The sequence below is a fragment of the Gossypium arboreum genome, chromosome 11, assembly GCF_025698485.1.
Source record: "Gossypium arboreum isolate Shixiya-1 chromosome 11, ASM2569848v2, whole genome shotgun sequence".
Lineage (NCBI taxonomy): Eukaryota > Viridiplantae > Streptophyta > Magnoliopsida > Malvales > Malvaceae > Gossypium > Gossypium arboreum.
Window position 1 is genome coordinate 37,213,690 of NC_069080.1, and position 14,293 is coordinate 37,227,982.

Here is a 14,293-nt window from a genome sequence, read left to right on the forward strand (position 1 = left end):
TTTCAATTATGATTAGGAATGTTTAGAAGCATTTAATACTCTTAAGGATAAATTAATCAATGCTCCAATTATAATTGCACTAGATTGGAATTCACCTTTTGAACTAATGTGTGATGCAAGTGATTTTGCACTAGGTACAGTTCTTGGACAGCGAAGAGACAAGCATTTTCAACCGATTTATTCTGCTAGCAAGACTTTAACAGCCATACCAGAAAACTACACTACCACGGAAAAAGAATTGCTAGCTGTGGTTTTTGCATTCGATAAATTTAGATCATATCTCTTATTATCTAAAGTTGTCGTTTACACTAACCATTCAGCTATTCATTATCTCATAACTATGTCTAATGCAAAACCTTGACTCATAAGATGGATTCTACTTTTACAGGAATTTGATTTGGAAATTCAGGATAAGAAAGGGGCTAAAAACCTTGCGACAGATCACCTTTCTAGGCTTGAGAATTCACATATCAAAGAGCTTGATTAGAGTGAGATAAATGACTCGTTTCCTGAGAAAAAACTCTTGGTTATATCTGAATCTGAGGTACCTTGGTTTGCAGATATCGCAAATTACTTAGCTGATAACATCCTACCAAAAGGATTGACACATTATCAAAAGAAGCGATTCTTTACCAATGTGAAAATTATTTTTGGGAGGATCCATTTCTTTTTCGTATATGTGCAGATCAAGTAATTCGAAGATGTGATACAAAGTCAGAGGCAAGCAAAATCCTAGAACACTGCCATTCAGGATTAATAGGAGGACACTACAGTGGGATTAGGACAGCACATAAAACGCTTGAATCAGGTTTTTATTGGCCCACACTGTTCAAAGACGCTAACAGGTATGTTACTTCTTGTGATAGATGCCAGAGAACAGGTAATATCTCTAAACGCGATGAAATGCCTCAAACATATATACTATCATGTGAAATATTTGATGTATGGGACATTGATTTTATGGGTCCATTCCCTAGCTCATTTGGGAATAAATACATCTTAGTAGTGGTTGACTACATGTCAAAATCGGTGGAAGCTCAAGCTTTACCTAATAATGATGCCAGAGTAGTAGTGAGATTTCTTAAGAAGCTCTTCTCTTGATTCGAAACACCTAAAGCGATCATTAGTGATAGGGGTACTCATTTTTGTAATGCTCAATTCAATAAAGCCCTTAAAAAATATGGAGTGCACAACAAAATAGCTATCCCTTATCATCCTAAAACTAGTGGACAAGTTGAAGTGGCAAACCGAGAGCTCAAGCGTATCCTAGAGAAAACCGTAGAATCAAATAGGAAAGATTGGGCGGTAAAAGTAGATGACGCTTTATGGGCCTATAGAACTACTTTTAAAACTCCTATAGGAACATCTTCTTACAGACTTGTTTAAGGGAAAAGTTGTCATTTACCACTTGAATTAGAGCACAAAGCATTTTGGGCTATAAAATTCCCAAACTATGATCCTAAACTTGCAGGTGAGAAAAGATTAATGCAGTTGAACAAGCTAGATGAATGGCAAGCAAATGATTATGATAACTCAAGATTATACAAAGAAGCGACAAAGTGACGCCATGATGCTCGTTTGAAGCAACCTAGGCAGTTTGTAGCTGGAAATCTTGTTTTGCTATAAAATTCAAAGCTTAAATTGCTCCCTGGAAAGTTGAAATCAAGATGGTCAAGTCCATTTGTAGTCCAAACCGTCTTTCCCTACGGTACAATAGATGTAACTCACCCAACGTAAGGCACATTCAAGGTAAACAGTCATTGACTTAAATTTTATAATGGTGAGGACTTTAGAAATGATAGAGAGGAACTTCAGCTCTGTGAACCTACATAATTAAGAGCACAAGGTAAGTCTAGCTTTAGACTTTAAATAAACACTTCTCGGGAGGCAACCCGAGTATTAACATTGCTAATTTCCTCAATTTTTATTTCAGATTAATTCTTTAAAAATTAACTAAATATTAAAATGTAGGTTTTTTACCCATACGGCCCAGACACACGGGCGTGTCCTAGGCCGTGTGACTTAACATGGATGCGATAACGAGTTACACAACCGTGTGACACACGGCCTGGACATACGGGCGTGTCCTTGGCCGTATGGATTTTAAGACTTAGTTTTTAAAATTTTAAAAAATCGACAGTGAGTTACACAGCCTGGTGACACGGCCGTGTAACCCACATGGCCTGGACACAAGGGCGTGTCCTTGGCTATGTTGATCCTAGAGCTTAATGTTCCCAAATATTGACAGAAACACGGCCAAACAGAGTCCACACGGGCGTGTGCACCACACGGCCTGGACACACAGGCGTGTCCTAGGCCGTGAGGAAACTGGAACTAAAATTTTCAAATTTAAAACATGTCAGAGAGCTACACGGATAAGGCACACGGCTGTGTATGCGATCACACAAGCATGTGAGAAGCTACACGGGCGTGCGAGAAGTGAAGGTAATTGTACAGGGCCATGCAACACGGCCGTGTGAAACACACGGCCTGGACACATGGGCGTGTCCAAGGCCATGTGAAAATAGAATAATTTTTTAATGCACACGGGCTATGGGGAACGCCACACGGGCATGTGACACGGCCGTGTGGCCTAACACGGGCCTCACACAACTGTGTCCCCTTTTAAACCTCCAAACCCTAAATTAATTTTCTATTTTGTCTTCTTCTCCCTCTTAAACAAACCTAGCCGCTGTAGCCCTTAAATTCCTCCATTCCGACTGCTGTCGACCTACCCTCACTCCCCTCTTCCCCGCTCTGACCCCCAACCTCGTGCTAACTAAAACAAAACCCCCACCATCACGCACACCCCTACCTACCAGCCGCTCGATCGACCCCCACAGCCCCTATCTCCTCTCCCTACGACCCACACTAGACCCGATGCAACCACCTCAGCTTCTTTCTCCTCCTTCTCCTTTCTACCAACAAGCCTTAGCGCCCTCCCTCTGGCCACTACCATATACCACCATCGGTCCCATCTTTTATTAGTATTATATTTTTATTTCTTTATGAATCTTATTTTATTTTACCTATTTCTTTAATTATTTTTTGATTCTTTAATTTCTTTTACTATTAATTTTTCTCTTGAAGTTCTGGATATCTTGACTAATTATTTTAATCTTTCTTCATGCCTTTCTTATTATTGGTTTATTATTCTTCATGCTCTTGTGTTAGTTTATTATTATCTTGCATGTCTTTTCGATTGTTTTTTTTCTTAATTTGTTCTTTCTATTTATGTCTTTATTGATTTATGCTCTTTACTATTTCTCTTATTATTATGTATTCTTATTTTCATTATTATCTCTATCATTAGTATTTGTTTTTCTATTTTACCGGTTCTACTTATCTTCATGCTATGTGTTTCTTATTATTGATTTTTGTGTTAGTATTTATTTATTCTTAATAGGATTATTCTCAATTTTTCTATTAGCTTCTACTGCCTTTATTATGATCTTTGTATTTTCTAGTGGCTTATCCGTCGCTTAAATTCATGGTTTAAAATGATTAGATGTTCGTTCACAGGGCTTTTGAATTAGACTCTTACCACTTGAAATTTTACCTTCTTCACTTTGGTTTGCATATTTGGTGTTGTTTCACTGATAAATTTTTTTTATTCTTCAGGCATACTATGACGAATACACGAGGTAAATCTAAAGTCACTATCCCTTCTTCAAAAAAGCAGAAGGACCCTGGTGGGACCTCCTTCTCGAGCGCATCTACTGAGGTTCGCCATCTTTATCTTATTTTTTGATGGGCCCTCAGGAGGACCTATTTCAATTACTTAAACAGCGATCACTCGATCTAAGCCGTTGTATTGATTGGGCTGCATTAGAGCAGGTCCACTTAGTCAACGATGTTCACGCCTTCATTACTACGATCCCGTGGGATAGGTTCTTCACCATTATCGAGCCCATTTACACAGAGTTCTCCTTAGAGTTCGATGCCACATTTTCGGTCCAACAGGTGATGTTGGTTCATGACGAGCCAGGCACTATCACCTTTTGCCTGGTTGGTTTGGTACGACACATGAGCGTCCTAGAGTTCGGTGCTGCTTTAGGACTTTACGCGGAGGAGTTCATGAGTGCCGAGAACTTTCTTCAGCTTTATCGGCATATTCATCAATCACCTTCGCGCTGTTGGACTGATCTCACAGGCGGCTTGACAAACTATGATGTGAGTCACTTGAAGGCGATGTCTCTCTCTCTCTAGCCTTATGGTACCTTCATCCCCTTCTAGCTCATACTTTGACAGGACAGACATGCCTTTGATTTGACGTAGTTTATCACGTTCTCATTTCACCATTAAACTGAACGCCACAAGAAGGGCTCCATTTGTCTAGGCCCTTACATGACTCTACTCGCTCGACACTTCGATCTTCTCAACACACCGGAGCAGTCCTCAACACTTACCCTAGTCGGTCAGATGTCCCCTCAGGGAATCTCGAGCATGATCCACATGAGGATGATAGAGTGTTGACGTGGAGTGACCCCCTCAGTACAGACTAGTCCAGTCTGATGCTCAGCATGACCTAGAGGACTTCACTGATGATATTCCTCTATATCACGAGGACTCACCTTAGCCACCGCCTTTAAGTCATAGGCCTGTTCATTCTGCTGCTAGCTCTCGAGGAGTATCCTACGATGAATTCACTAGTTTCCGTCAGCACTGTGCTGAGAGGTTTGATAGTATTGATGCCACATTGCAGCAGATTTGTCAGCATTTTCATATTTCCTGTTCAGCGCCACCCGCTCTCGACATTGACCAGTCTGATGATGAGGGCCATTGAGTCCATTTATCTTTATATTTATATTTATATTTATATTTATATTTATGTTTTTCTTTTAATTTTTCTTTTTATGTTTATTTTGTCTTTATATTTTGAACTCTATTTTAATTATTATGGTTGTTTCTAATCGAGTATGTAACACCCCTAACCCATATCCGTCACCGAAATAAGGTTACAAGGCTTTACCAAACTTATACATTAGCATTTATACAAAATCGAGTCATAAATTTGCATTCCAAATCAAAACTTTTCAAATTTCATCAAAAAGTCCCAAATATGGGCCTACGGGGCCCAATACATGCTTTGGAAGTGGTTCGGGACTAAATTGTCAACTTCGAAAATTTATCCTTGAAGATAGGGGCACACGCCTGTGTGGCTAGGGACATGGTTGTGTGGCCAGCCCGTGGGGATCCCACGGTCGTGTGGCCAGCCCGTGTGGAATTTTGACTTGCAATTTCTTAAGTATCAAAGGGGCACACGGCTTAGGCACACGCCCATGTGGCTAGGCCGTGTGGTACACTTATTTTTCACCATTTTTAAGCCATTTTCACATTATTTTACCACATGACCATGCTTGAAACCTGTGTTCTTCACATGACCAAGACATACGACCATTTCTTTTGCCCATGTACTATCCTGACTTGACATTTAAGGATGTAGGGGACACACAGCCATTTCACACGCCCGTGGGCTTACCGTGTGTCACACACGGCCTAGACACACACCCGTGTGTCTTACCCGTGTGGATGAAATAAGGCTATTTCCTAGCCCTATTTCTCACCCAAACTTAACCAATTCCTTGCATGAAAACTTACAAGTATATACCATCCATTTCAACCAATTTCCAATATTGAAACTGATATGTTCCTATTTTCAATCATACTTCTAAACTTACTCTTACATATAATTTGACAACTTGTGTTCATGGATGGTTTTAATTGACTTGATTAACCAAAAACAACTCATGATACAATACCATACCATATCATCATTAAGACATATATCACTAGTCATTCCAATGGCTAGATTACAAACCATCATTTCTAAGTATTACTTGTCTACATTACTCTATACATGCCATTATATCAAAATAAGTCTAACATTTTTACCAAAATCAAGGGATAGATAGTGTGATGATAAATCCGAACGAAATCCAACCTTCACGAGCTTTGAGCACTATAAAACCAAAACAAACCTAGTAAGCATTAATGCTTAGTAAGTTCATATAACCAAAATACACTTACCATTCATGTTCATCAAGTAATTTACACATTAAGTAATATGTCCATTAACTTAGTCAATTAGCAAATAAGGCTTATACACAATCATTCAACCAATTGCTTAGTTTTCAAAAACACTAAAATGCATAGATGAGCTCATCATACCATTTCTTTTTATATCTCTATGTATGTCGTTACCCCTGAATTATTGAATTTTCGATAGTCCTTTCCTTTTCCAGTTGTACACTTGAGGTGTAAATTCCTTTCCAAGTGGTACACATAAAGTATATCTTTCCTTTTCATATGGTATACACAAAGTATACCTAACCTTTCCAAGTGTACACACAAAGTGTACATAACCTTTTCAAGTTGTACCACTTGGGTACATAAGTTCTTTTCAAGTATTACCCTTTCGGCATACATTTCCTTTTCATAATGAGATCAAAAGATTATCCTTTCGGAACAACCTTTACTACAACATATGCAGGATCTCATATACACGGTAATCACCTGTCCAATCGAAAATCAATATTCAAACGAATTCTTGTAATATTTCATCATTTACATGTAAATCACAAAGCATTATTGGTTTATTATTTGTACATACCAATTACAAATCATGATGTACATAATTCAACAATCAATTCAACACATCTACATGCTTAATTTAGTTATACAAACTTACCGTGGCAATTGATCGTATTTACTAGTTCGAGACTTTTTCTTTCCCTCGATCTTTTTCTTTGTTCAACAGTTCCGGATCTATATAAATAAATTTAATCATCAATTCTATGATTTTTACATTCAATCAAGCCCATTTCACATTTTAGGCAAAAGTAACAATTTTGCCCCTAAACTTTTAATTAATTCTAATTTCATCCTTAGGCTCGGAAATTGAAATTCATGCAATTTACTCCTTACTCCAAGCTTATTCAAAATTCCAATATAACTTTTACAGCACATGTATTTCATAAATTTTAGAATTTTTCCAAGAATTTCACTACTTTGCAATTTAGTCCCTACACATGTTTTCATTAAAAATCACTTTATAAAAGTGGTTTATCTATCAATAATCTTTCATTTTCCATTAAAAAATTTCAATTTACAACATATTCATCCATGGGTAATTTTCTAAACTTTGGTTTTCATTTAATTTAATCACTCAAATAAAGAAATTAAGTTTTCCTGATCTTAAAAATATAGAAATTACTAAAAACGGGACATAGAACTTACCGATTCAAGCTTGAAAAGTTTCCTTTCTCTCTCCTAGGGTTTCCACGTATTTTATGAAGAAGAAGATGATATAAAATGAGTTTTAATTCTATTTAATCATTTATCATACTTTATTTAATTCAATTTCCAATTTAATCCTTAACCTTTTTCAATTTTTCCATGGATAACTCATTAAAAATATCTACATATTTTTCATCTAAGGTCTAATTGCCATATAAGGACTTCTCACTTTTAATTCTATAGCTATTTAATCCTTATAACTACTAGAATTCAACTTTAACATTTTATTCAATTTAGTCCTTTTGCAATTAGACTCATAATTGATAAAATTTTTAATAAATTTTTTTATGCAATATTCCTATCATAATACCTATCATTTTATGAAATTTAAATAATTTCGTTTTTTGGACTCAGATTTGTGGTCCTGAAACCACTATTTTGATTTCACTAAAATTGGGCTGTTACAACTCTCCCCCATAAAAATTTTCGTCCTAAAAAATATTACTAGTGAAGAGCTTCGTGTATTGCCTTTTCATGATATCTTTAGGTTCCCAAGTAGCTTCTTCAATTCCATGTTTCTACGAAAGAACCTTTACCAGTGCTATCTTTTTATTTCTCAACTCTTTTGTTTCCCGTGCTAAGATCTTAATTGGTTCCTTACTATTGTCATGTCGGGCTGAATTTCCACCTCTGTTGGAGAGATAACATGTGATGGATCCAATAGATACCATCTTAATATTGACACATGAAAAATATTGTGAATTTTTTCAAGTTCTGGCGATAACGCTAACCGATAAGCTACTGGTCCAATTCTTTCAATGACCTCATATGGTTCAATAAACCGAGGACTTAATTTTCCTTTACGGCCAAACCAGAGAACTTTCATCCAGGGTGACACTTTCAAGAATACCTTATCACCAATCTCAAACTCAATTTTTTTTCTTTTAAGATCAGCATAAGACTTTTTTCTATCTGAAGCTGCTTTCAAGCTGTCTTGTATCACCTTTACTTTTTCCTCAGTTTCTCGAATTAGATCAACCCCATGAATCTTCCTTTTACTGAGCTCTGTCTAGTACAATAGTGTTTTACATTTCCGACCTTCATACGGTGCCATTTTAATACTGGATTGGTAGCTATTATTAAAAGCAAATTCAATAAGAGGCAAGTACCTTTCCCAGTTACCTTCAAATTCAAGCACACAACACCGTAACATTTCTTCTAAAATCTGGATCACCCGTTCTGATTGACCATCAGTTTGAGGGTGGAATGCAATACTAAAATACAACTGGGTACCCAATGCTTCTTGTAACTTATGCCAAAATTGATATGTAAATCGAGGATCTCTCTCAGAAATAATAGAAAACGGTACACCATGCAATCTAAAAATTTCAAAGACATACAATTCGGCTAATTTATCCAATGAAAAGTCTACACGTACTGGTATTAAATGTACCGACTTTCTTCACCGGTCAACAACTACCCAAATGGCATCTTTCTTTCTTGGTGACATAGGCAATCCCATTACAAAGTCCATGGTAATCCTTTCCCATTTCCACTCCGGTATATTAATTGGTTGTAATAACCCTGAAGGCATCTAATGCTCAGCATTCACTTGTTGACATATTAAACATTTGGCTACGAATTCAGAAATATCTCTTTTCATTCCCGGCCACCAAGACATCTTTTTCAAATCATTATACATTTTATTACTACCTGGATGAACTAACATTGTACTATTATGAGCTTCATACAAAATCTTTTGTACCAGTTTTGAGTTCTTTGAAACACATAGTCTACTTTTAAACAACAAGCAATCATCAGATGCAATTTGAAACTCTGAATCAAAATTCTTTTGACATTGCTCCCATTTAACTTGCAACTTATTGTCACTCTTCCGTGCTTCATAGATTTGTTGTATAAATGTCGGTCTAACTTTCAATTCAGCTACAACTGAACCATCATCTGAACAAGATAACCGGGTGTTCATTGCTCTAAAAGTAAACAAAGATTTCCTACTCAGTGCATCTGCCACAATATTGGCCTTTCTCGGATGATAGTCAATAATCAAATGATAATCCTTTATTAACTCGAACCACCTGCGTTGCCTCAAATTCAAGTCTTTTTGTGTCATTAAATACTTCAGACTTTTATAGTCAGTGTAAATATAACATTTTTCACCATATAAATAATGCCGCCATATTTTCAATGCAAACACTATGGCTGCCAGTTCAAGATCATGTATCGGGTAATTTCCTTCATGTGGTTTAAGTTGTCTTGAAGCATAGGCAACCACTTTACCTTCTTGTAGCAAAACACAACCTAAACCATTTAAAGATGCATCATTGCAAATTACAAATTCCTTACCCGATTCAGGTTGTACCAATAAAGGTACTTCAGTCAACAAAGTCTTCAGTCTATCAAAACTCTGTTGACATTTATCACTCCACTCGAATTTTACATCTTTCTACAACAAATGAGTTATCAGAGAAGCAATCATTGAAAATCTTTTAACAAATCTCTGATAATACCCGGCTAAACCCTGACCTCTAACATGTTTTTTGGTAGACTCCAATTAATAATTGCTAAAATTTTGCTCAGGTCAATCCTGATGCCTTCAGTAGATATGATGTGACCAAGAAAGCTAATTTCTCGTAGCCAAAATACATATTTACTAAACTCGGCATACAATTGTTTTTCCCGTAAAGTTTTCAACACAATCCTCAAACGTTTAGCATGTTCATCTTCACTTCGAGAATAAACTAAAATATCATCTATGAATACCACAACAAACCTATCTAAATACGGTCTGAAAATCCTGTTCATTAAATCCATAAACACTGCTGGTGGATTTGTTAATCCAAATGGCATCACCAAGAATTCGTAAAGACCATATCTAGTTCTGAAAACTGTCTTTGGAACATCTTAATCCACTATCTAGAGCTGGTAATAACCCGAACGATGATCAATCTTTGAAAATATAGTAGCTCCCTTCAATTGATCAAATAAGTCATCAATTCGAGGCAGTCGATATTTATTCTTTATAGTGACTTTGTTGAGTTACTGGCAATCAATACACAACCTCAAAGATTCGTCTTTCTTCTTTACAAATAATATCGGAGCACCCCATGGTGAGAAATTAGGTCGAGCAAAACCCCTATCAATTAATTCTTGTAACTGCATCTTCAACTCTTTTAACTCGGTAGGAGCCATTCGATAAGGTGCTATCGATATTTGTGTTGTTCTCGAAATCAGATCTATAGAGAACTCCACTTCTCTAATAGATGGTAAACTAGTAAATTCTTCCAGAAACACGTCTGGAAACTCACATACAACAGGCACAGATTGAATCTTTGACTCAGTTACCTTAGTTCCAACACATAAGCAAGATAAGCATCATATCCCTTCCTCATACATTTTTGGGCTGCTATTGCTGAAATCATATTAATAATCCATCTAGCTTGTCAGATTCAACATGAAGTAACTCACCGTCTTGACATTTCAACACAATATATTTCTGCTTACAATTTACCACTACATCATGTTGGGTTAACCAATCCATTCTCAATATCACATCGAATTCATCAAAAGGCAGTAGCATTAAATCAACTAAGAAACATTTACCCTTTACCATAAGTGGACAGTTTTTACAAACTTTATCCACTTTTACATGTTAACCCAAAGGATTTGAGACTTCCACCACAAATTCAGTGAATTCAACAGGTAAATTTTTAACATTTAATAAATTTGTGCATATATACGAGTCTGTGGAACCACAATCAATCAATGTAGTAATATCGGTATCTAGTAAAGAAAAAGTACCAGTAATGACATCTGGAGCTGGAGCATCTTCTCGGGCTCGTATGGCATATGTTCTTCCAGGAGCTCGAGCCTCAGATTTAACATTTAAATCTTTAGTAGTGCTTCGACTACCACTAACATTTCCGGGGTGTCTAGGTGGTTTGCCTCTTGAAGTAGTGTTACCTGGTTTTGAAGTCTATTCAGCATCTCTTTCTACTATTTTTGGGCAATCTTTCAAGAAGTGATCAAATGAACTACATTTGTAACATGCACCGGTTTTCATTCGGCACTCACCATAATGAAATTTGTTACAGTGTTTACATTTTGGCTTCGTGTTTCCCACACTTCCAACACTAGTCATTGATGGTGACGATTGCCTAGGATTAGAGCGTTGAGAACCACGCTCTTTACCAGAATACCCAGTTGAAGTAGTAGATCCGTGTTGATACCTCTTAGATTTCTTTGAAGAAAATGATTGAGACATACCAATAGGTGGAGGATCAGGCTTCTCTGTTTGCCTTATTCTTTTCTTTACTTAGCTCTCCATCTTTCTTTGCACAATCAACAAGTGTTGCAAACTGTCTTATTTCTAGAATACCAATCAGTAACTTTATGTGTTCATTTAATCCGTCTTCGAAACGTTTACACATTTCTGCCTCTGTTTGAACCCATTCACTAGCATATTGGCTTAACCGTACAAACTCCCTTTCATATTCTGCAACAGTCCTGTTCCCCTGCTTTAATTCTAGAAATTCTTTCCTTTTCTGATATAGGAATCTTTGACTAATATATTTCTTTCTGAATTCAGATTTAAAGAATTCCAAAGTAATATTTTATTTTGGAACTACTGAACTTAATATTTTCCACCAGTGATAAACCATGTCCTTTAACAAAGATACAGTATATTTCAAGCATTTAGTTAGAGTACATGATAATTCGTCCAACACTCGAGTAGAATTTTCCAGCCAGAATTCAGCTTTTTTCAGATCATCATCAATTTTATCTCTAAATTTCTCAACCCCATATTTTCTGAGTTTATCTACTGGACCTTAACAATTCTAACAGTTTCAATACCCGCTGGTCTCTCAAGAACAGTTTGAGTATTTGGTGGGGGAGGTTGTAATTGAGAAGTAGCAGAATTTCTTCTCAAATAGTCAGGAAACCATTTATCCAACATTTCAACGAAAACCTCTTTAGCATATTCACTTCGACATTCTGATTCGGACCTTCTACTACTACTACTACCATCTGTAGCTCGTCATACAGAAGCTTGAGAAACACTCTCAACTTCCTCAGATTCTACTCTTGCTCAGTTGGAAGACATTTACTATATGAAAAACACATTTAAAATGGTCAGGATATACCACACTATCATCAATTATATAATGGTATGTATAGCTAAATTCACACTTGCTACATTGGTCCGAGAATCTGCTAAACCGTAGCTCTGATACTTCTAAATGTAACACCCTAACCCGTATCCATCACCAGAATAGGGTTACAAGGCATTACCAAACTTATACATTAGCATTTATACAAAATCGAGTCATAAATTTGCATTCCAAATTAAAACTTTTCAAATTTCATCAAAAAGTCCCAAATATGGGCCTACGGGGCCCGATACATGCTTTGGAAGTGGTTCGGGACTAAACTGACAACTTCGAAAATTTATCCTTGAAGATAGGGGCACACGCCCGTGTGGTTAGGGACATGGTTGTGTGGCCATCCCGTAGGGATCCCACGGCCGTGTGGCCAGCCCGTGTGGAATTCTGACTTGCAATTTCTTAAGTATCAAAGGGGCACACGGCTTGGGCATATGCCCATGTGGCTAGGTCGCGTGGTACAATGATTTTTCACCATTCTCAAGCCATTTTCACATGATTTTGACACAGACCATGCTTGAAACCCATCTTCTTCACATGACCAAGACACACGGTCGTGTCTTTTGCCCGTGTACTATCCTGACTTCACTTAAGGATGCAGGGGACACACGGTCATTTCACATGCCCGTGGGCTTACCGTGTGTCACACACAACCTAGATACACGTCCGTGTATCTTACCCGTGTAGATGAAATAAGGCCATTTTCTAGCCCTATTTCTCACCCAAACTTAACCAATTCCCTACATGAAAACTTGCACGTATATACCATCCATTTCAACCAAATTCCAATATTGAAACTGATATCTTCCTATTTTTAATCATACTTCTAAACTTACTCTTACATATAATTTGACAACTTGTGTTCATGAATGGTTTTAATTTAACTTGATTAACCAAAAACAACTCATGATGCAATACCATACCATATCATCATTAAAACATATATTACTAGTCATTCTAATGGCTAGATTACAAACCATCATTTCTAAGTATTACTTGTCTACATTAGTCTATACATGCTATTATATCAAAATAAGTCTAACATTTTTACCAAAATCAATGGATAGATAGTGTGATGATAACTCCGACCCGAAATCCAACCTTCACGAGCTTTGAGCACTATAAAACCGAAAAACAAACTTAGTAAGTATTAATGCTTAGTAAGTTCATATAACCAAAATACACTTACCATTCATATTCATCAAGTAATTTACATATTAGGTAATATGTCCATTAACTTAGTCTATTAGCAAATAAGGCTTATACACAATCATTCAACCAATTGTTTAGTTTTCAAAAACACTAAAATGCATAGATGAGCTCATCATACCATTTCTCTTTATATATCTATGTATGTCGTTACAGCTGAATTATTGAATTTTCGATGGACCTTTCCTTTTTCAGTTGTACACTTGAGGTGTACATTCCTTTTCAAGTGGTACACACAAAGTATACCTTTCCTTTTCTTATGGTATACACAAAGTATACCTAACCTTTCCAAGTGTACACACAAAGTGTACATAACCTTTTCAAGTTGTACCACTTGGGTACATAAGTTCTTTTCAAGTATTACCCTTTCGGCATACATTTCCTTTTCATAATGAGATCAAAAGATTATCCTTTCGAAACAACCTTTACTACAACATATGCAAGATCTCATATACACGGTAATCACCTGTCCAATCGGAAATCAATATTCAAACGGATTCTCGTAATATTTCATCATTTACATGTAAAACACAAATCATTATTGGTTTATTATTTGTACATACCAATTACAAATCATGATGTACATAATTCAACAATCAATTCAACACATCTACATGCTTAATTTAGTTATACGAACTTTCCTTGACAATTGATCGTATTTACTA